Source organism: Lepidochelys kempii, chromosome 2 (genome assembly GCF_965140285.1).
Source record: "Lepidochelys kempii isolate rLepKem1 chromosome 2, rLepKem1.hap1, whole genome shotgun sequence".
Classification (NCBI taxonomy): Eukaryota; Metazoa; Chordata; order Testudines; family Cheloniidae; genus Lepidochelys; species Lepidochelys kempii.
In genome coordinates, this window is record NC_136381.1 from 66,996,381 (window position 1) to 67,018,793 (window position 22,413).

The 22,413-nt window shown below is 39.4% G+C and overlaps 1 protein-coding gene across 8 annotated transcripts in view; it reads right to left on the minus strand.

Annotated features, from left to right (window-relative positions):
* The window catches only part of FAM110B (family with sequence similarity 110 member B), a 457,749-nt gene that overhangs the window by 33,289 nt on the left and 402,047 nt on the right, over nt 1–22,413 (minus strand). The window contains exon 1 of one of the 8 annotated variants that reach the window (XM_073331105.2): nt 18,674–18,694. The exons of the other annotated variants lie outside the window; for them this stretch is intronic. The gene's annotated coding sequence lies outside the window, so the exon portion shown is untranslated. Of the gene's footprint in view, nt 1–18,673; nt 18,695–22,413 lie in introns of those variants that run through there. 8 annotated transcript variants of the gene reach the window in all.

Below are 22,413 nucleotides of genomic sequence, written 5' to 3' on the forward strand. Positions count from 1 at the left end.
AGGATACAGAAATTTCTGCATAAAAGGGGAGGATTATTGAGCCCAAGAAGGGCTGAAGGAGGACTTAGTGACTATTAAGCTCAAGGAGGGTAACCCTGTGTCAACAGGGCAAATGAACTCCTGACTCTGGAAGGGCTGAACAGACTATAGATAGGTGCCTAGGGAGGGCCTCTAAAGAGAAAGCATAACCCAAAGAGATGAGGAGTGCTAGCTGAACTCAGAGAAGGCAATCCTGAATCAGAGGTGAAGAACTAATGCAGTTTTGTGGACTGGTTTGTCTATCAGTGGGAAGAAAAGGACTCTAATGTAAGTTTTGGCGGAAGGCTAAACCTCAGTTCACCCATCTGCTTGAGGAGATGGTAGACTATTACCACAAGTTAAGGAAACAGAGAGACATGTGGCCCGACAGAGAGCGGAGGGGCTTTCCTATATGGTGTGAAACTCTTATCTTTCTGATTTAATATTCACTTTGGTAAGTTATAAATGACTACAATATGGTGTAAGACAGTGGAGAATCAAGTCCCAAGCCAAAAGCAGCATTATCTAAGAATATCAGCAACCTTTGCAAAAAGCTCAATATTATTTAGATGTCACTACACATCAATGAGGGAACTAATTTCTTAAGACAAATTTAAAAAAAACCCCAGCAACCCCCAAACCAGCCAGTTGAAGTGCACTTAGGTGACTGCAAGTATAGTTAACCTGTGATACTCTGCCTTATATACTCTGAAACTATCATACTGCTTTGGAGAAGTTAACTCAATTACCAGCTTGCAAATGATGGAGATCTCTAAAGAGAGAGATCAGGTGTCTTAACTTCTCCCTCCACCCCTCGAAATGGCTAACTGGTCTGTTTATAGTAGATTCGCTCAGGTTCCTCAAATTCTTTACAAAAAAATAAAATATTACCAGGGAAGAATCTGCCTATAGAAAACTTCTCCTCGGCCAGTATTCATAACATGTGATTTGCTAGGTGTCAGAAATATTATACTGAAAGTGTCTTAGGAAATGGTTCATTTTGCTCTCAAGGAGAAAGTCTTGGGTATTTCCCCAACTACACTCCAGGGCTGTTGGGGGAAAAAAGGGCCTTTGCAAAGATTCTGGGCATTGAGCCAATCTCCAACTGTGCTTTGCCCTGCTAAACAATGTCTGGATTTTGCTGGAGGAGTGTATGGTATCTGCATAAGAGCTCTCGAAGCACCAGAGGCAATTCTGCGGGCAAAGAATCTGGAAGCAGCGTAAGATGTGGAGTTCAAGGATTAATTCTCCACTTCAGACTTGAACAAAGGTTGATCTTAGATTTGAACCTCACTTTTTACTGGCGTTTGTGTGTGTGTCTTCTGTTTCAGGGTCTGAATTTTAATTGCTACTGAGATAGCATATGTATAAAATAATTCTAAGTTCTTAATTAAATTTAAAAAAAAAACAGAGAAGGCAGGTCCTTAACCCTGAAGACACTACTATCATAATAATGGACATAACAGATAAGGATATAATACAAACCCACACTAGGAAGAGGAGGAGAGAGGAAGGACATGTGTTAGGAGATAATTGTGACAGGTTGGACCTCCCCCATCCAAGATGCCACCTGATGTACTAGGGTTTCACTGAGCCTCTCCTGCTCCATCAGCCTGGATTCCCTCTCCCTGTTTTGCTGAATTAGGCTCTCTGGCCTCTTGCAGCACACCTACACAGGTAGGGCCACACCCAGCTGCAGATGCAGACTGAAGTCAGCTGTGTGTGAATGGACTCATCCAGCACTCTCATGCACACCCCGCTTGGGAGATAAACCCAAAGGTATATTGTCTTGCGTATAGAAAAATCTGCATAGTGGAAGCTCATAAAAATTCACCCTCTTCTTTAATGTGAAGAGAGATATGCACACCTTCTCCCCCCTTCCCAGTTAGAAATTGCACAAGCTGAGTTTAATAATAAAACAAATGTATTATCTATAAAAGGCAGATTTTAAGTGGTTAAAGGGATAGCAAACAAAACAAAGCAGTTTACTAAGCAAATAAAACAAAACACGCAAACTAAGCTTGATTCACTAAAGAAATTGGCTACAAATAGTAATTTCTCACCCTAAATATTGTCACAGGCAAATTACAGAGAGTCTTGAAAGTCAGCAGCACTGGCCTGCAGCTTGAAACTTCAGGTGTTATTACTCACAAGCTAGATGCCCTTCTAGCCTGGGCTCAACTCTTCTCCCCCCAGTTCAGTTCTTGCTTCCAGGTGGTTTTCAGTGTCTTTTTGGCTGGGGAGGCAGAGGAGAAGCACGTTGATGTCACTGCCCTGCCTTATATAGCTTTTGTGTATAGCGGAAACCCTTTGTCTTCCAGTGGAAAAATTCTGGCATTCCAAGGGGGGGTGTCCAGTACTGGGTAACTCAGACCCATGTTTCTGCAGGGTCTGTAATCCATGTCTGTATGAGATTTTAGTTTGTACTGACTTAGCTAGTGCTTTTTATGTAGCGTGTTGTAAAACTAGGCAAATATCTAGATGAGTTAATGTACCCCCAGAAGACCTTTGCGTATCTTCATGGGTACATATATCCCTGGTTGAGAACCATTGATGTACACTGTAAGAACAGACTGTGTAATTGTGTGATCACTGGGTTTGGTGCATATTGAAGGACCAACAATTTCTCCGTGGTGGGGCCAAATCAAGGATAAGGAAAAGTTCATGGTAGCTCTACAGTTAAGAGAAATTATCAAGTTTGTATAATCTCTTTGGGACAGGGACTGTCTTCTTGTTCTGTGTTTGACCTGCACCTAGTATGATGGGATCCTGGTCCATAAGTGTGGTTCCCAGGTGCTATGATTATACAAACAAACAATAGCATTTCTGTATTAAATGAACAATTAGGGTTCAATTCTACAAGTTCCTGAGATGGTTGTGAAGGTGCAGAGAATAAAGGTAGTTGTTCAACTCCCAGTGGAGGCTCAGGAGAGTGCACATCTGTCGACACAATACTGAGCAAAGCTTCTTGTTGCTTTACTACTGCAATGATACTACTGTAAGTGTGCCAAATATACAAAATGGGCATGCCAGTGGGCAGAGCTGGAGCAAGATTAGGAACCAGGTTTGACAAATCCCACTCTATAGTTATTCCCTAATCAAGTGAGGTTTTTTCATATCACATATTAGGAAATGGGCAGTTTAATTATAGGTAAGGCTAAGATTTTGTCATGGTTATTTTTAGTAAAAGACATGGACAGGTCATGGGCAATAAACAAAAATTCATGGAATCCTGTGACCTATCTGTGACTTTTGCTGCTGCGGCTTCATGGTGTTTGGGAGCTATGGAGTTCCCCCTCTGCCCACGGCGGCTGGGAGCTGCAGGGTGACCATATTTCCCAAAGAGAAAATGGGACACCTTAGCCGCTCCTCCGATGCTTCCTCCCTCGCCCCCTGTGCGAGGCTGTTACCCATCACTGGAACCCGGATGAAGGTCTCCTCAGGAGTCTGTCAGTGGTCACTGGAACCTTGCAGGTGTCCCCTGTCGCTTGTTGCTAAAACCCTTCCAGGGCTCCTGCATCCCTTAGGGCTGAAGCAGAGGAATGTCAAGGAAGTCTCTGAAAGTTACGGATTTCGTGACTTCCATGACCTCCGTGACGGAAAGGTAGCCTTAATTATAGGGAATCCTGTGCAGTCTCCCAGTTTCTGCAGTACTTATCACATATGCTGAAATAGAAGACTGGATTACAATTATGTGATCTATTCTTTACAGCTCTTGGCAAACCACATTCAGTTAAAAAATTGTAATAATACTTAATGCAACTGGACTGCATACAACATTCTTTAGCTAGCCAAACTAAGGTTAGTTCTGCCCTCACGAGGTGCTGTTTCCTGCACTGCATATCAGAGATGACCCGTGCCTGCCGAGAGTAGGAGGGGCCATGGGTCCCCTCTGCTGCATATCCAAAAGAAGAAATACATTTACATAAAATCTGGACTGGCATTCCAGGCAAACTAACAGTACAGGATATCTAAGTCACACAGCCTTGCCTTTTCCATTCAGTGGAACTAAATAATGACACCATTATTTCAAACTAGCAAATGTAGTCATTTTAAATAAAGACTGCAAAAGGCACTTGTTAGGATATAGATATTCAGGCCTGTCTGTAAAGGCCTATACTCTAAGAATTTAGGTGTATTCTTATCACTTGGCTAGTTATAGAGGTATAAAAGAAAGAATCAAAATCACTGTCTGCTGGTGTAAGGGCCTTCTCTTACTGTGACAGTCTGAGGCCCTGTTCTTAGGCTAAGGCCTTTGGCTAAGCAGCAGAGGCAGCCACAAGCTGGGAAGCGAACGGTCACCTCCTCACATTCCAAACTAGTCACATTGAAATAAGGTGCTAACAGGCTGTTAAAAATACAATCCTGTCCTGATAATGCCTATCGCCTCCAGAGAAAGGGAAGTGCCTAGAAGATGTAAAAGGAAACTTAGTTCGATAGCATCCTGTCTGGCAAGAACTCACTTATCAATAGCTGGATGTGAAATCCTCATTTCTGTGTTTGTTCTATCACTGTAGTCCCCATTTCCCTATTGTTTGTCTGCATAATCTCTGTCTGGTTCTGTGATTGTTTCTGTCTGCTGTATAATTAATTTTGCTGGGTGTAAACTAATTAAGGTGGTGGGATATAATTGGTTAAATAATCGTGTTACAATCTGTTAGGATTGGTTAGTTAAATTTCAGTAAAATGATTGGTTAAGGTATGGCTAAGCAGAACTCAAGTTTTACTACATAGTCTGCAATCAATCAGGAAGTAAGGCGGGGAATGGGAACAGGGAATGGGGGTGGGGAAATTGGAATCATGTCCTGCTAAGGGCAGGAATGGGAACAGGGACACAGGTAAGGCTCTGTGGTGTCAGAGCTGGGAAGCAGGACACTAAGGAAGGAAGCTGGAATCATGCTTGCTGGAAGTTCACCTCAATAAACATTAAATTGTTTGCACCTTTGGACTTCGGGTATTGTTGCTCTCTGTTCATGCGAGAAGGACCAGGGAAGTAAGTGGGTGAAGGAATACGCCCCCTAACAGCACTCTTCTCAATATATCCAAACTACAGTAAAGTTGGCCAAGGTATTCTAAAACATGCAGCTCTTCACCACAGATCCTGTTTCTCTCAGTATTATATATGACAGATCACTTTCCTAATGTACCAATCAACTGAAAACTATATTCATTTAAAAATATTCACTTTGTTGAGATTCTTATAAATACAGTGTGATACTAAAGATACTTTCAGACCTGGGATGTTGCAACCTCCAAACAATGATTTTCTTTTGGTGGGATGGAGGAGGAGGGAGGGTCCAGGAGGAGGTGAAGAGGGGGAACCATTTGACAAAGAATTAAAATTAACCCTCACTGAGATACAAATCATCTTACAGATAACCCAAACCTGAGGTCTAGGTTTGGGTTCTGGGCTGTTTACTCTGTTGTATATCACAGTGACGTTACTCTGTATATATTTTGTTAGGTTGAAGTGAACTTTACAAATGTGATACTAATGTGCCCATTTGAGAAACATGCAAATGTTGCATATCCACCAACACTACAAAAGTTACAGTAACAAATATTACATTTTAAAGAGTGCAAGTGTGTATCTATGTGGCTCACGAATGTCCCTCCTCCTCAACAATCACCTTTCTTATAACATTGTGCTGTAAATATCCAACTTAGCTATTTAAAAGGTATGCTATTGACCTAGAATTGCCAATGCGTAAAGAATGGTTTTACTTCAATATCTGCTGTACCAAGTTAAATGTTTATCACTGAACTTTTTTTAAGGTATCCTAGCAGTACTAAATCTTAAAAAAAAAAAAAAAAAGAAAAAGAAAAAGAAAAAGAAAAAAAGCCTATTATGTAATTTGGTCCTTTGTAAAACCAATTATAGCTTCTGTATACACATTAATTTACTTAAGAGTTGCTGATACTGAGGTGATGAAAGGTGTACAGAGGTGTTATGATGAAATTATCTGTTATATTCACACTGCCATAATATTTGCTGTTAATAAATCAGATGCACAGGTGGCTCACCTATCCCTCCACTAGGTTCTGATAAATTGTTTTCACAGCCAAATTGCTTTCATTCTATGCAAAAATATACTAGGGTACTACCAAAACTCCAATTATGAAAAACACCTCACTTTTCAGATGTGCATCACTGCTTTTATAAATTACAGGGAGCAGTTCAATGGCAATCAATGGATTGGGTGCAAACCACTCAATCTGACATCTGGACATTTCCTTATGTATAGGTGAACTGCAAATCATCTCTGCTGGGGCTCAGCTCAGGGATTCCTACACTGAAAAGTATCTTGGCTGGTCACTACAAATACTAGGTTATAACTGAAAACAAGGAGAGCAGCCACACCTAACAGCACTCCTCCTCATGCCGTTCTCTGCAGTACACACCAGATTCTGACTACTAATCACTGCAATGGGAACAGAAAATTTTGCCTTATGAAACTATAATGCCATTTTAATGCAATCACTATTAGCATTTTTTTTTCAGACAACAAAATGCACCGATCACATTCACAATGACATTGTGGGGTAACAGCAGCGTATACAGACTGAATCACCCCACAAAAATTTCACCACCACAACTGCATTTGAGTCCATGTTCTCTGACAAATCCACTGCCTTAAAAAAAAATAAAAATAAAAGGCACTCCTCCTATGGGAAACCTCACTTCTGAGACAACTCAGAGGCAATCCTCAGTGCTGTGGTTTAAGCCCTGCCCAATCAGTAGATATCTAAAGCCAACTTTTTTTTTTTTAAATGAGGGACCGTCTAACTATGGAAAACATATCTTGAACAGCGATCTCTTACATGTACATATACGCCATTTACTATTTGTTTAACCTGTCCGTGACCTACCAAACACACAATCAGGGCAAGAATGACACCAGGTGACCCTTATCCACGCCTTGTTCCAGTATGCTGACATACAGAAGTGTCCCCAATCATCCCCCCCAAAAAACTATATGGAATCACATGATATAAATAAAGAGTTCACATGGTTTCTGGAGATTCTATATTTAATCATTCATATCAGCTAGTCATAAATAATAGCTATGCCATGTTACACAGAAAACACAAGAAAAGGTACTAGACAGATTTCAGCTGAGTACACAGTTTGCTGCCTGGGAATGCTTAGCTCCTCTGTGTAACAGCACTTTCTCAGGTGCAGCACTATTCCCACAATCCTTGTAACAATGCACACTAAAAAAATATCCTTGTGACCATAAACTGAATGTATGTGTCCCTTACCTGAGCCTATGTTATGTCAGGAGTGGAAATTAGCCAGTATAAAGATATAAATGACATCACAGTACTCACAAAATGAGTCAAAACAAGCCTCTCCATATACCTTTTCACACTCAGTCTGCTAAACTACTTGTGGTGAAGTTTGTAAATGTTTCATACCAAAACTGCACAGTTGCTTTAACAGGACTTGTTCATTGTACACTTTCAAAAACTCAAGCTTCTACTCTCAAGATTACGTAGACACAGTTAGTGATTCTGACACACATCCAAACATATTTAGGGATAAAAAAAAATCACTATTATGTGTACTTCCAATAAAGTACATGTAAGCAACAGTTCCAGGATCTGAAAGCTAGGTTTGATACAAGGAAGGTTAAAATCATGTTAACTGTGACATTTAATATTAACTGCTTTCTAAAGTGGTTAAATGCTGTATAGCATGAGAAGTTCAAAGGAATTCAAAATTCCCATTAGTCTGTGAATTTGATTGTGAGAAAGGAAAAACTAGAAGAGTGTGCTTTGTTTTTACATAAATTGTAGTTGAATGGGGCTTAATCTTTTACACACAAATGGTGCTGTGAGCATGAACCCTTCTTCTTCTGAAATGAAGGTGGAACTTGTGAGAACAAAATGGGGTATTCCTGCATATGTGGGAGGAATGGTGTATGCCAGAGGCTTCCAAACATTAACAGTGTGGACAACTAAAAAACATGAGGGACTGGTCCCTCTTCCATCCATAATCAATAACTTCCCTGTGGAATCTTACAGTAATTATTCACATGGTGAAATATAAGGAAAGTATTCCGTGCATTTTTAGCTGACATCAAGGCAATTCAGGAGCTGGAAATGAGAAGGAGCAGTTATCACCATGAGCCAACTCTTCATGGACCATACTTCTAGGAACCACTGGTGCAGACAGGTGTTTGTATCCCATACTGATTTTTTATTTTCTTGACTCTTGGAAGTTGTCTTGTGCACCTGAGCAACTCTGGTACCATTGGAGGCACAGATTGCTGCAGTACAAATAAGGATAGTGCACTATGCAGTTTCTTTCTCAGTGGCTGTACCATGTCCAAAACATACTGCTTTGCCGTCCAAGATTAAATGCTTCTGGAGGAGAAAGTTTCCACAAACTACGGGTACCAGTAAGAGTATTACTGTCTGAAAAGATGCTAACATTTCTATGGAAATGTAGCAGTTTTTAAAGACATTATGCATGCCATACATTTCAGCTGCATGGTGAGGACTCCTTTTCCTTTGAGTCCATTCTGTCTGGCTTTTATGTGCATAGCAAATGCCCTCACCAATCTCTCTTCTCATTCCTCCACAGCAGCTGAATACTTCATAACAAGCTCTGGAAAGCTTCACACAGCTTCATAGGGGAGACCTGATTGTGCATTGCCTTCAGCCTCATGTAGACATTTACACACGTGTGTAAAGCGAACATGTAACTGCCACTCAGAATGACTAAATGTAATATTCCTACACTGCAACATCTCATTAACATTGTAACAGATGCAAGACCTTGGAATCTGAGGCTATGGCTACACTACAGACCTTACAATGGTGTAGCTGTACCATCGGAGCTGTGCCACTGAAGCAGTGCCAGTGTGGACGTTCTAAGCCAGTGGGAGAGAGCTCTCCTGTAGACGTAATTATTCCAGCCCTGAAAGCAGCGGTAGCCATGTTGGCGGGAGAAGCTAACCTCAGAATCTGGACTAACAAACCATGGTTTTAAAATATTTTTCTAAATACAGATTGCATACAGTTGTCACCGATCCACTGTTAACTCTCTCAACTGGCCACTGAGATCTCTACTTGCACATCATAGGTAAATTAGCTGCAAACCTTCTACGTGCTGCCAGGGGCATGTCACTATGGACCGTAGAGCCATAAACTGACTGCACTAATGACTAGCAAATCCTAACCCCGTGTGCGAGTAATTTTCCTTTATCCTCTTGCATTCACCAGTTTCTGCCATTTATTTCAGATTTGTGCTAGTATGTTCAGGCTTCTGTCAGGTTGATGGATTTGGCTTCTCTTTGTATTGTTTTGTTTTGTGTAATGTTTCTCTAAATTGGCCTCTTTTTTCTTTCCAGAAAGATGGTGTCCATATTATCATTTGACATTGAAGTCATGTTGGTGGCATCCTTAAGTGTGTCCTAAGTAGACCCATCATCATCTTACATAAGAACGATCATACTGTGTCAGACTAAAGGTCCATCTAGTCCAGTGGTTCTCAAACTTTTGTACTGGTGACCCCTTTCACATAGCAAGCCTCTGAGTGCGACCCCCCCTTATAAATTAAAACACTTTTAAAATATATTTAACACCATTATAAATGCTGGAGGCAAAGCGGGGTTTAGGGTGGTGGTTGACACCTCGTGACCCCTGAGGGGTCCCGACCCCCAGTTTGAGAACTCCTGATCTAGCCCAGTGTCCTGTCTTCCAACAGTGGCCAATTCCAGGTGCCCTAGAGGGAATGAACAGAACAGGTAATCATCAAGTGATCCATCCCCTGTTGCCCTCCATTCCCAGCTTCTGGCAAACAGAGGTTATGGACACCATCCCTGCCCATCCTTGCTAATAGCCATTGATGGACCTATCCTCCATGAACTTATCTAGTTCTTTTTGAACCCTGTTATAATCTTGGCCTTCACACATCCTCTGGCAAAGAGTTCCACAGACTGACTGTGTGTTGTGTGAAAAAAATACTTCCTTTTGTTTGTTTTAAACCTGCTGCCCATTAATTTCATTTGGTGACCCCGAGTTCTTGTATTATCAGAAGGAGTAAATAACATTTCCTTATTTACTTTCTCCACACCAATCATTATTTTATAAACCTCAATCATATCCCTCCTTAGTAGTCTCTTTTCCAAGCTGAAAAGTCCCAGTCTCATTAATCTCTCCTCGTATTGCAGCCATTAAATACCCCTAATCATTTTTGTTGCTCTTTTCTGAACCTTTTCCAATATATCTTTTTTGAGCTGGGCCAACCACATCTGAATGCATATTCAAGATGTGGACATACCATGAATTTATATAGAGTTAATACGATATTTTCTTTCTTATTAGCTCTCTCTTTCTTGATGATTCCCAACATTCTGTTCTCTTTTTTTTTTTTGACCCCAAGATCTCTTTCTTGAGTGGTAACAGCTAATCTAGACCCCATCATTTTATATGTATAGTTTGGGATTATGTTTTCTAATGTGCATTACTTTGCATTTATCAGCATTGAATTTCATCTGCCATTTTGTTGCCCAGTCACTCAGCTTTGAGAGATCCTTTTGTAGCTCTGTGCAGCCTGCCTGGAACTTAACTATCTTGAGTAGTTTTGTATCATCTGCCAATTTTGTTATCTCACTGTTTACCTCTTTTTCCAGATAATTTATGAATATATTGAATAGGACTGGACCCAGTACAGACCCCTAGGGGACATCTCTATTTACCTCTCTCCTTCTGAAAATTGACCATTTATTCCTACTCTGATACCAATCCATAAGAGGACCTTCTCTGTTATTCCATGACAGATTACCTTGCTTCAGAGCCTTTGGTGAGGGATCTTGTCAAAGGCTTTCTGAAAATCTAAGCACGCTATATCCACTGGATCCCCCTTGTCCACATGCTTGTTGACCCACTCAAAGAATTCTAGTAGATTGGTGAGGCATGATTTCCCTTTACAAAAAACCATGTTGACTGTTCCCCAACAAATAACGTTCATCTATATGTCTAACAATTTTGTTCTTTATTCTAGTTTCAACCAGTTTGCCTGGTACTGAAGTCAGGCTTACTGGCCTGTAACTGCCGGGACTACCTCTGGAACCTTTTTTAAAAATTGGTGTCACATTAGCTATCCTCCAGTCATTTGGTACAGAAGCTGATTTAAATGATAAGTTACAGACTACAATTAGTAGTTCTGCAATTTCACATTTGAATTTTTTTAGAACTCCTGGGTGAAACCATCTGGTCCTCGTGACTTATTACAATTTAGTTTATCAATTGGTTCCAAAACCTCCTCAAATGGCACCTGAATCTGGGACAGTTCCTCAGATATGTCACCTAAAAAGAATGGCTCAAGTTTGTGAATCTCCCTCACATCCTCAGCCGTGAAAACCGATGCAAAGAATTCATTTAGCTTCTCACAATGGCCTTACCATCCTTGAGTGCTCCTTTAGCATCTCGATTGTCTAGCAGCCCCACTGGTTGTTTAGCAGACTTCCTGCTTCTGATGTACTTAAAAAAAAAAACATTGCTATTATTTTTTGAGTCTTTGGCTAGCTGTTCTTCAAATTGTTTTTTGGTCTTCCTAATTATATTTTTAAACGTCATTTGCCAGAGTTTATGCTCCTTTCTATTTTCCTCACTAAGATTTAACTTCCACTTTTTAAATGATGTCTTTTTGCCTCTCACTGCTTCTTTTACTTTGTTGTTAGCCATGGTGGCACTTTTTGGTTCTCTTATTATGTTTTTTAATTTGGGGTATACATTTAAGTTGAGCCTCTATTATGGTGTCTTTAAAAATTTTCCATGCAGCTTGCAGGGATTTCACTTTTTGCGCTGTATCTTTTAATTTCTGTTTAACTAACTTCCTCATTTTTCTGTAATTTTCTGAAATTAAATGCTAGAGTGTTGGGCTGCTGTGGTGCTTTCCCCACTGCAGGGATGTTAAATTCAATTATATTATGGTCACTATTACCAAGAGGTCCAGCTATATTCACCTCTTGGACCAGATCCTGTGCTGCACTTAGGACTAAATAAAGAATTACCTCTCCTCTTGTGGGTTCCAGGATTAGCTGCTCCAAGAAGCAGTCATCTTCTTATCATATTTGATGTTTCAGATTGGTTTGCTTTACTTAGAATTCCTGATATTGCAAAAAACTCTTTGCAATGGACTCAGGCATTTACTTTGGAATGACTTGGTCTTCTTATCAATATCCATTACAGATTTCTATGACTCTGCTCCATTAAAGGATGCAAGACATGATGCTGGTGTTAAAAATCAGGATTTTTGTGTCAGTGTAATTCATGCTACTTTTCCAAATCTTTTCAAGTTTATGAAAGTTGTTTGCTGCTTTACATCTTGCATAGTGTAGCCATTACTGCAATTCTCACTACCTAGACAGGTACAGTGGCTTACATCTACTTGTGTTTCTACTAGTGCATCTGATGAAGTGAGCTGTAGATCACGAAAGCTTATGCTCAAATAAATTGGTTAGTCTCTAAGGTGCCACAAGTACTCCTTTTCTTTTTGCAAATACTAACACGGCTGTTACTCTGAAACTAGTGTTTCTTTGTCCACTCTAATGGTGACTTTTGGGACATTGATAGCTATATATTTTGTCTTCCCCTTGTTGATAGAAAAAACAACATGTTTTGCTGAATCTGCCAAAAGCTGGGTCTTTTCTTCCATTAAGATATATGTTGAACTAAGCAGGACATCAGCAGCAAAAATAAGGTAATCCAATTGTGATTTGTCATTTGTCCATAAAATTCCTTTGCTGCCTTTTGCGGTTACTTTCCTCATGACCATTGCAAACAATTGTGGAAACATAATACACCCTTGACTTACTCCAGTTGTCACTGTGAACTATTGGTTAATGTTGTCACCATCTCTGGCTGCACATTTGCCATTACTATATAGATTCTTATTCTAATAATTTTTGCTGTTATTCCATAGTATTCCAAAAACTGTCTCTGTGTGCCCTGTCAAAAACCTTCTGGAAATCTATACAATTTGTCACAAAAGGTGCTTGCCATTCCACACTTTGTCCTACAATATGTCTGAGAACACCAATATGATCTGCACGTGAGCTCAGTGCTCTAAAATCTGCTTGTTTATCTTTACATCGAAGGTCTGTTGGTTTCTGGATACATTCCAAGATGATGTTGCAAATGATTTCCCCAGGCACTGACTACAATGTGATTCCCTTCCAGTTATTGCAGCTGGTAAGGGCAATTGCTGTTCTTTGGCAATTTTACTATAAGGCTTCTCTTCCACTGGGTTAGGTTCTTTTCTTCATTCAATATTCTATCAAAAAAACACAAGGAAAATCTGGATGACTCTTTCTTCGTCACTCGCTTTAAGCTTCTCCTCCAGTTGCTTTCTCATTTTTGAGTGTACTGATGGCTTTTCTATCTTCTTCCACTGTAATATCTCCTAAATCAATATCAAGTGAGTGGTAGGTCTTCATCCTATATTTCTAGAAGTTCACTTGGGCTTGATTTAAAACAGCCTGAAAATGTTCTGTCCATCTTCTCCTTTTGTTCTAAGAGTCCTTTCATTTACATCTTTAATAAAGCATCCAGTACTGTAAGTTTCCTGTTAGCTGTTTTGATTATTGTATACAACTTGTAAGGTCACCTCTTTGGCTAGCATCTTCAGTCTCTTGACATTTTCTATCAATATATGCCCTTTTGTTTCTTCTAGAGCTCTTTTTACCTCTCTACCTAGAATTCTATATTCTTCTTGCAACTTGCTTGTCTCTTCACATCTTAGCATTCATAAGTTGTTGCTTTATACTTCAATTTTTCACTGCTACCTAAGTAGAATTCCCATTCTTCCCTTTTAGATTTTGTTGTTACTAGAACCATCTTTGAACTTTCTAAAACTGGTAGATATCTCTGGCTATGGCTAAGCATTTGGAAACAGACTTTTGACAGCTGTAGCTTCTTTTGCAGGTACAGAGCGCATATTTTCTTGTTTTCAGTTTGTTTAACTAGTTTGGTTCAATGACTAGTTCAGGCAAAGTTAAGAAACCAACTGAAAGCTGAAACAGTAGAAAAGCTTATTTTCCTCTTCCAGTCTATTAATAAAAACTAGATGTGAGAGGACGAAGATCTACTAACTCTAAAATCTTGAAGGACAATCAGTTCATTTCACTAGCTACAGATAATACTTTATTTGTTTAAAAAATATCTTAGTTTTAAATGCAAAACATGTTTTGATAAATTTTCTGATAAACTTAATCCAGAATATTTAAGATATGAGTTAAATAAAATTAATTTAAATATTTAAAAATGGTGTTTTGTGCATTTTAATTGAATTCAAATGTCTGTCCAAATAGAGGTTCACACAGGCTACAAGTAACACATTAATTATCATCTAGTAAATAAGGAATGCATCATTAACCGTTTTCTAACATAATAAAAATATAAAAATTAAGAATCTGACTAAATATAAAGTTATGTAATTGCTTAAATATATGTGTATAGATATAGTGTATCCCCCTAGTTAGCAAAAAGAAGTCCCAAATTTAATGTAAAGGCTATATTTAGTGGAATGTTAACGTTTTAATGGTTACCAACCAATAAGAATGCTACTAACTAAAATATACTAAGTAACTTTAAAAAAAAACCCAAAAAACCCAAAACCAAACCAAACCAAAACCCCTACAACTGCAAAACCAGATTAAAATGAATGATTTCAGTTCAGGTTTCCTTCATGCTGATTTAAGACACTTTGATTTATCAATCCACCCTGTCTTGAGCTGCAAAGCAGATGGCTATGTCAATGACACAGTACAATGATTTATTTTAAAGAACCCTGTCATAAATGTAAAGGGAAGGGTAAACCCCTTTAAAATCCCTCCTGGCCAGAGGAAAAATCCTCTCACCTGTAAAGGGTTAAGAAGCTAAAGGTAACCTCACTGGCACCTGACCAAAATGACCAATGAGGAGACAAGATACTTTCAAAAGCTGGGAGGGAGAGAAACAAAAGGGTCTGTGTCTGTTGGTATGCTGCTTTGCTGGGGATAGAACAGGAATGGAGTCTTAGAACTTTTAGTAAGTAATCTAGCTAGGTATGCGTTAGATTATGATTTCTTTAAATGGCTGAGAAAAGAATTGTGCTGAATAGAACGACTATTTCTGTCTGTGTGTCTTTTTTGTAACTTAAGGTTTTGCCTAGAGGGATTCTCTATGTTTTGAATCTAATTACCCTGTAAGGTACCTACCATCCTGATTTTACAGGGGTGATTCCTTTACTCCTATTTACTTCTATTTCTATTAAAAGTCTTCTTGTAAGAAAACTGAATGCTTTTTCATTGTTCTCAGATCCAAGTGTTTGGGTCTGTGGTCATCTATGCAAATTGGTGAGGATTTTTACCAAACCTTTCCCGGGAAGTGGGGTGCAAGTGTTGGGAGGATTTTGGGGGGAAAGACGTGTCTAAACTACGTTTCCCAGTAAACCCAGTTAGAGTTTGGTGGTGGCAGTGGTTATTCCAAGGACAAAAGATAGAATTAATTTGTATCTTGGGGGAGTTTTAACCTAAGGTGGTAAAAGTAAGCTTAGGAGGTTTTCATGCAGGTCCCCACAAGGAACCTTGACAAACCCAAATAAAGGTCATGAAGTGGTTGGCATGTTGGGGAGCCATCCTAGTACCCACAGATGTACTAGGATGGCTGTTACCCACAGCCACCGTATTGGATTGTGCCTAGCGTGTTTTCATGGAAGGACTGAATCATGCTTAAGAGCTTGGGGAATATCCAATCTTTTTAGGAGCACAAATAGTCTGCTTCTACTGACAAAGTCAAAAGCCTTTGTGAGATCGGTGAAGGCTATGTAAAGAAGCTTTTTTTGTTCTCTGCATTTCTCTTGTATTTGTCTCAGCGAGAAGATCATGCCGATGACCTTTCAGCTCTGAAACTGCACAGTGAGTCAGGATAGATTCTGTCTGCAAGGGTCTGAAGTGTGTTCAGGACAACTTGGGCAAAGGCTTTTCCCATAACAAGAAGGGAAGTGCCACAATAGTTGTTGCAGTCGCTCCTGTCACCCTTGTTTTTATAGAGAGTGATGATGTTGGAATCTCTCATTTCTTGTGATACTTTGCCTTCTTTTCAGCACAGGCAAAGCAACTCATAAAGATGTTGCAGTAGAATATATTTTCTGCATTTTATGACCTCTGATGGTATTCAGTTTCTTCCGGGGGCCTTTCCATCAGGGACAAGAACTACTAGAAAATAATTACTTTATTGGCAAGTGGATGGACCAGATAAGCCAACAGGTTGTTGTTATTTCTAACTTCAGTGATTTGGGCCAAAAGAATCCTACAAAATTCGTTGATTCTATTGAGGTTCATGTACAGATCCAGTAGTGATGCCTCAAAAAAAATTTTTTTTTTGCAAAAGCCATACTTTGTTGTGCCTGGTGAAATAGTGTCCATTAAAACTGAACAATGATTATTTAAGTGCCTGCTTAGGGAATAAGGCAGAAGGATACATTAAAGATGTGCTAAATATTATATGAAATCAAGTAGCTTTTTTATTTATAGTCTTTAGATTTAGAAAATGGGCAAAAGAGCTCTACACTGCAGTGGCCAAAAAGATAAAACATGTCTCCATTGCACTGGATACTGCTGCAGTTTCAATTATTCAGTCTTTCAAAATGAACAACATGATTCAATGTGCAGATATTAATGTACAGTACTATAAGTGCATTAGTGTGGAAGGGGAACAGGGAGGAAATAATTTTGCCTGAACTGAAAATAAATGCTGCTGTAAGTATTTCTAAACCTTAGGTACTTTTATAACATATTACTATGATGACCTCTGATATATGACAAATAATACTTGCTCTCTTGCTTATACAGTTTATTTTAAAAACAAGCTATTTTTGGATCAACATGGGAAGAGTTTAGTTAAAAGGCTTAAAACGGCATTTAAATATTTCACTGCCATCTGGCAATTGCAATGACTGGCAGCAAATTCGCAGTCAAATAATTTATTCTTTTAAGTGAGATTCAGAGAACTGTATTCATAATTAATTAAATATTGAAGTGTAGGAACAATCATATAGCCTAAGCCAAGACGACTTGTAAACTTTTACTTAGAAATATGCTAGATTTCAATCCATTAATATATTTATAACTCTTTTGTTGTGAGCCAACCAATTTTAACTATTTATACAAGGTCTAGCTGTATAGCTTTCTAATACATTCAGAAATTGTGCAGCCTGCATCAAAAGAGTTTTATAATAAGATATTCCACATAAACCCCCCAATCTGTTTTAAGTAGAGTAAAGTTAGCATATGCACAATATAGGACTTCAATAAAGGGTGTGGTTAGTTTGCCTTTTAGTGAGGTGAGGATATGACAAGAGATAAATCAAAATCTGGATTAGAAATGTGTATATTTTTCTATTTATCCTTATTCAATCACTCATGACATTCAGAAATTATATTGGAAACATAATATAACCAATCCTCAGGCAGTCAGCAGACAGCAGCTGGTCCTAAATTCCGAGGCAAGGTCCATGTATTCTGAGGCTTTCTGGAAATTCTGCTGCCGCTTCATTTATTTTCTGTTTTAAATTAGTTTTTTAAGTAGTGCCGGTGTTATTCATACATAAAATTCAAATAATTCATTATGACGCCCCACATGTTCAGTTTTCAGAAATACTGCACATTTTTGTATTAATATATAACCATGTAATAGAATATGTTATAGGGGAAGCTGGAGGTTCTGGCAGTTGGGTGTCAGATAGGCCTGGTCTTTCACTACAAAGTTTTGCCCTGGGGGGGGGGGAGAGGGAGAGGGAGAGGGAGAGGGAGAGGGAGAGGGAGTGTGTGTGTGTGTGTGTGAGAGAGTGTGTGTGTGTGTGTGAGTGTGTGTGTGTGAAGTCATACCCTTTGGCTGACATAGCTATGTTGGGAAAAGTCCGGGTGAAGATTCAACCCTCCTGACAGAAGTGCTTCCGTCGGCATAGCTAATGTTGTTTGGGGAGGTGGTGTAGCTACGTCGGCAGAAGAAGTCCTTCTGCCACCTTACACTGCATCTACACTAGGGGGCTTTTATCTTCATAGTTATACTGGCCCAGACTCTGTAATGCAGACAAACCCATAGCAGTGGCTTTTGACACCTGAGGGAGTACTGAGACATTCACATTCACAGTATGTTTATGCTAAAACTAAAAGTAATGTTGACATTTCAAGTATTGTTGCTGTATTTCAGAGTTAACACCTCAGTAAGATGAACAGGCCAGTTCAAACATCTTGAAGCTTCAGGCAGTCTGCAGACTCAAGAGGACATCACTGCCTCACTTGCACTCTGTGAAAATATGAACCACCAGAAGGGCTAGAAAGTATTATTTTTCAAAAAAAATCAAAGTTTAGATTCTGAGCCACAATTCATTGCTAAAGGGTGGATTCCTTGACACCAAAGAATACTCAGAGGTCTGGATATAATAATCGTGTAGCATCTCTATTGTTTTAAGGCAGAATTGATGAAGTAGCAATCTAAGACTAGCTGTCAGTTTCGAGGCCTGTTGATCTAACACCACTTACGCAGAAAATTAAATGAAAAAAATAAAAGTAATATTACCAAAAAACATTAACAATACATTATTATTATAAATCAAACGGCATACGAAGTCACCATAAGGTAAATTTGATAAACATACTTCAGCAAAGGAGATTCTTGATCAACTTCATTTTTCTGTAATTTCTTGAGACTCCCTTTGCCTTGTCTATATCCTTCCACCACCTATTACAGCTGAGATTTCTATACAATAGTTAACTACCGTCTATGTTCTACTAATGTCATTGGTCCTAACCCAGAGTTATATAAAGTCATCTTGATCACCTTGATAGATCAGTCCTTCAGCCCTCGTATAGACTGCGCCAACCACAAAATGTCTTCTATTCTTCTCGTATCCTGGCCTTCCTTCTCCCTGCGCGGACATGTCTTTTCATGATAAAATCTTCCCATCTCTTTGAAGGTCGTTTCAGTTCCTGTGGGTACCACTCAGCAACAGCTGCAGTCCATCGATTGTCAGTGAGCCTCGCTATATGCCCAGCCCATCACATTTTACCATGCCTGCTCTCAACAATGACGTCCTGCACTCCACTCTGCTGTCTGATCACTTCACTGGGGACTCAGTCGTGATTAAAATTCCCAGAATTCTTCTTTCCATCACCCTCTCCGTGACAGATAGTTGCCCATGTTTCGCTGCCATACAATACTGCTGGCAGTACTGTTGAGTTGAAGAGGCTGGTGCATGTTGCTTTCTTGATTTTTCTTTAGAAGACATCCTCTATTAATTTCTTAGCCCAAATAGACATATTGCTCAACTTTTTCTATTTGGTCTCTCTTGATTGTTATTTGGGCTTTTGGCAAGGTATCAGACTGCATAAATTTCATTTTGGAGCAGTTAATTTTCAGTCCGACTTGGCTGCTTTTTGTGTTGAGTTCTCGCAGCATTTTCTGTAGTTTCATAGTATTTTTAGTGATCAACACAATATCGTCCACGAATCTGAAATGGTTTAACTGCTTATATAAAGTAAACAAGTAAATAGACCTTGCTGTGCATGCCGAACACACAGTCTTCAATTTCATCCTTAACGAAAAAAAAAATGTACGCACATATTAAATTAGACATTCATTTAGATTAATCTTAATGTGGCATTTTGTACTGGAAGTGAAACAAACAATGCATAATATTTATGGGAGACAGCAAAAGAAAAATTGATGGGAAAGCATAGTGACGCACAAAGGGCATGATCTACCATGGCACCGGGCACCTCCTCTCAGTGCTACATACCCTCAATTCCCACTGGTTCAGCAAACACTAAGGGCACAAAGCACACAGTAGGATCAATCCCAAAGAGATTAATGTAAGAATCATCATATTAAATAGGCCTATCCATCTGTAGCAGTGAGTTCCACAGATTAAGTAAAATAGCTAGACATCTCTTGTTGAAACAGTTCGTACCATTCACTGTGAATTTCATATTGTCCCCATTTCTGCAGGAATTATTTTATAATTCTCAAATTATTACAGTGGAAGGAACTGTGGGATATTTCAGCATATTACCCAGCATGATCTACATAGCATTTCAGTGTGACCCTTCAAATACTGGCTCCATGTCTAGTTGGCAGCCAGTATCAAGCGGAGTGCCCCAACGGTCAGTCCTGGGGCTGGTTTTATTCAATATCTTCATTAATGATCTGGAGGATGGTGTGGATTGCACCCTCAGCAAGTCTGCAGATGACAGTAAACTGAGAAGAGTGGTAGATACACTGGAGGGTAGGGATAGGATACAGAGGGACCTAGACAAAGTAGAGGATTGGGCCAAAAGAAATCTGATGAGGTTCAACAAGGACAAGTGCAGAGTCCTGCACTGAGGATGGAAGAATCCCATGCACTGCTACAGACTGGGACCGAGTGGCTAGGCAGCAGTTCTGCAGAAAAGGACCTAGGGGTTACAGTGGATGAGAAGCTCGATATGAGTCAACAGTGTGCCCTTGTTGCCAAGAAGGCTAACGGCATTTTGGGCTGTATAAGTAGGAGCATTGCCAGCAAACCGAGGGATGTGATCATTCCCCTCTATTTGGCACTGGTAAGGCCTCATCTGGAGTACTGTGTCCATTTTTGGGCCACACACTACCAGAAGGATGTGGAAAACTGGAAACAGTCCAGCAGAGGGCAACAAAATTAATTAGGGGGCTGGAGCACATGACTTATGAGGAGAGGCTGACGGAACTGGGATTATTTTGTCTGCAGAAGAGAAGAATGAGGGGGGATTTGATAGCTGCCTTCAACTATCTGAAAGGGGGTTCCAAAGAGGATGGAACTAGACTGTTCTCAGAGATACCAGATGACAGAACAAAGAGTAATGGTCTCAAGTTGCAGTGGGAGAGGTTTAGGGATTAGGAAAAACTTTTTCACTGGGAGGGTGGTGAAGCACTGGAATGGATTACCTAGGGAGGTGGTGGAATCTCCTTCCTGAGAGGTTTTTAAGGTCAGGCTTGACAAAGCCCTGGCTGGGATGATTTAGTGGAGGATTGGTCCTGCTTTGAGCAGGGTGTTGGACTAGATGACCTCCTGAGGTTCCTTCCAACCCTGATATTCTATGATTCTATGGCATTTTTTTCAACCCACTAGAAAAATTAATGGTAAAGTGAATATATGCTGCATACAAGGCAGATGCTCCATTGGTGTTAAAACATGCAAGGCTTTGAAAGTCTATGATCTTATATATACCAGCGAAGCAACTGTTAGCATAAAGGTGAATATAATAGAATTTGATATACAGTACTTGTGTGGTACAAAGATGCTAGAGTTTTACACTGAGCGGAAAACTGAATATGACGTGGGTATATTAGACTTCTGAGCATGATGCATATATCAGAAATTATGATCTCCCACATTTGGTGTAAGTAGTCATCCGTACAATGATTTTCAAAAATATTAAATTAAAAATCTAACTTCCAAAAAAAAGAAGTAACCATCAGAAGGGTAAAAGAAAAAAATGGGGAGGAAAGGGTGTTACCATACACAGATCTGCTTGTTGTTATGAACACAATGTGTTTCCTTGTGTAATACTAAATAAGGAAGAAAAACATTGTAAACAGACCTTTGTTATGGGCATGCTTCTTAGGCACCATCATAAACATTTAACAGTTACTTAGATACTGGGTATCCTAATGTCTTCTTTGGATACTAGTGTAGAGTTAATGTTCTTGAAACTAGCCTGAAGGGTTTCTAAACTAGTAAGGGTGTTTCCATGGTAACATACTGCATTAACAAAGTGAGATCATTTCACATGTTCACTGTAATCAAGCAAGTGACCAGGCATTTTGTAAAAATTGTTGCTTTTTTGGTTTTAATTTTGTCAGTATTGCTATAGAATTTAGTCTGACTAAAACAGAGTCAAGTAATTACTGTCTTTTTACAAGTGAAAAGATCTAATATGTGAAAAATGCACTTCTTGGGAATTGATAATGGTCTCTGTATTTCAAGTTCCTCAACGCTGTCTTGTCTACCCATTTCCAACCACTGTACTGTCCATCACAGTTGATATACATGATTAATCATTAACATTACAGTAGCTCCCAAAGGTTTGCCCTTTGTACTGGGGCCTGTGTACAGATAACAAGACAGTCACTGCCCCAGAATGTTACAAGGTAAAAGACAAATCATACTTCAATTTTAGATTACTTTTCACACTAAGGCCCTGACCAACCACTAGCTTGTGTAGCAGAACAGACTGCAAAACAGGAGCATAAGAATCTATTGAAACAGAAAAAGTAAAATGGTCATCAGAGATACTCAGACAACAAATTATTATACTTAATCCATTCTAGGGTTATCACTTTTCAGATTCCCCCAAAAAGGACACTCCTGGGGACAGGAGGAAC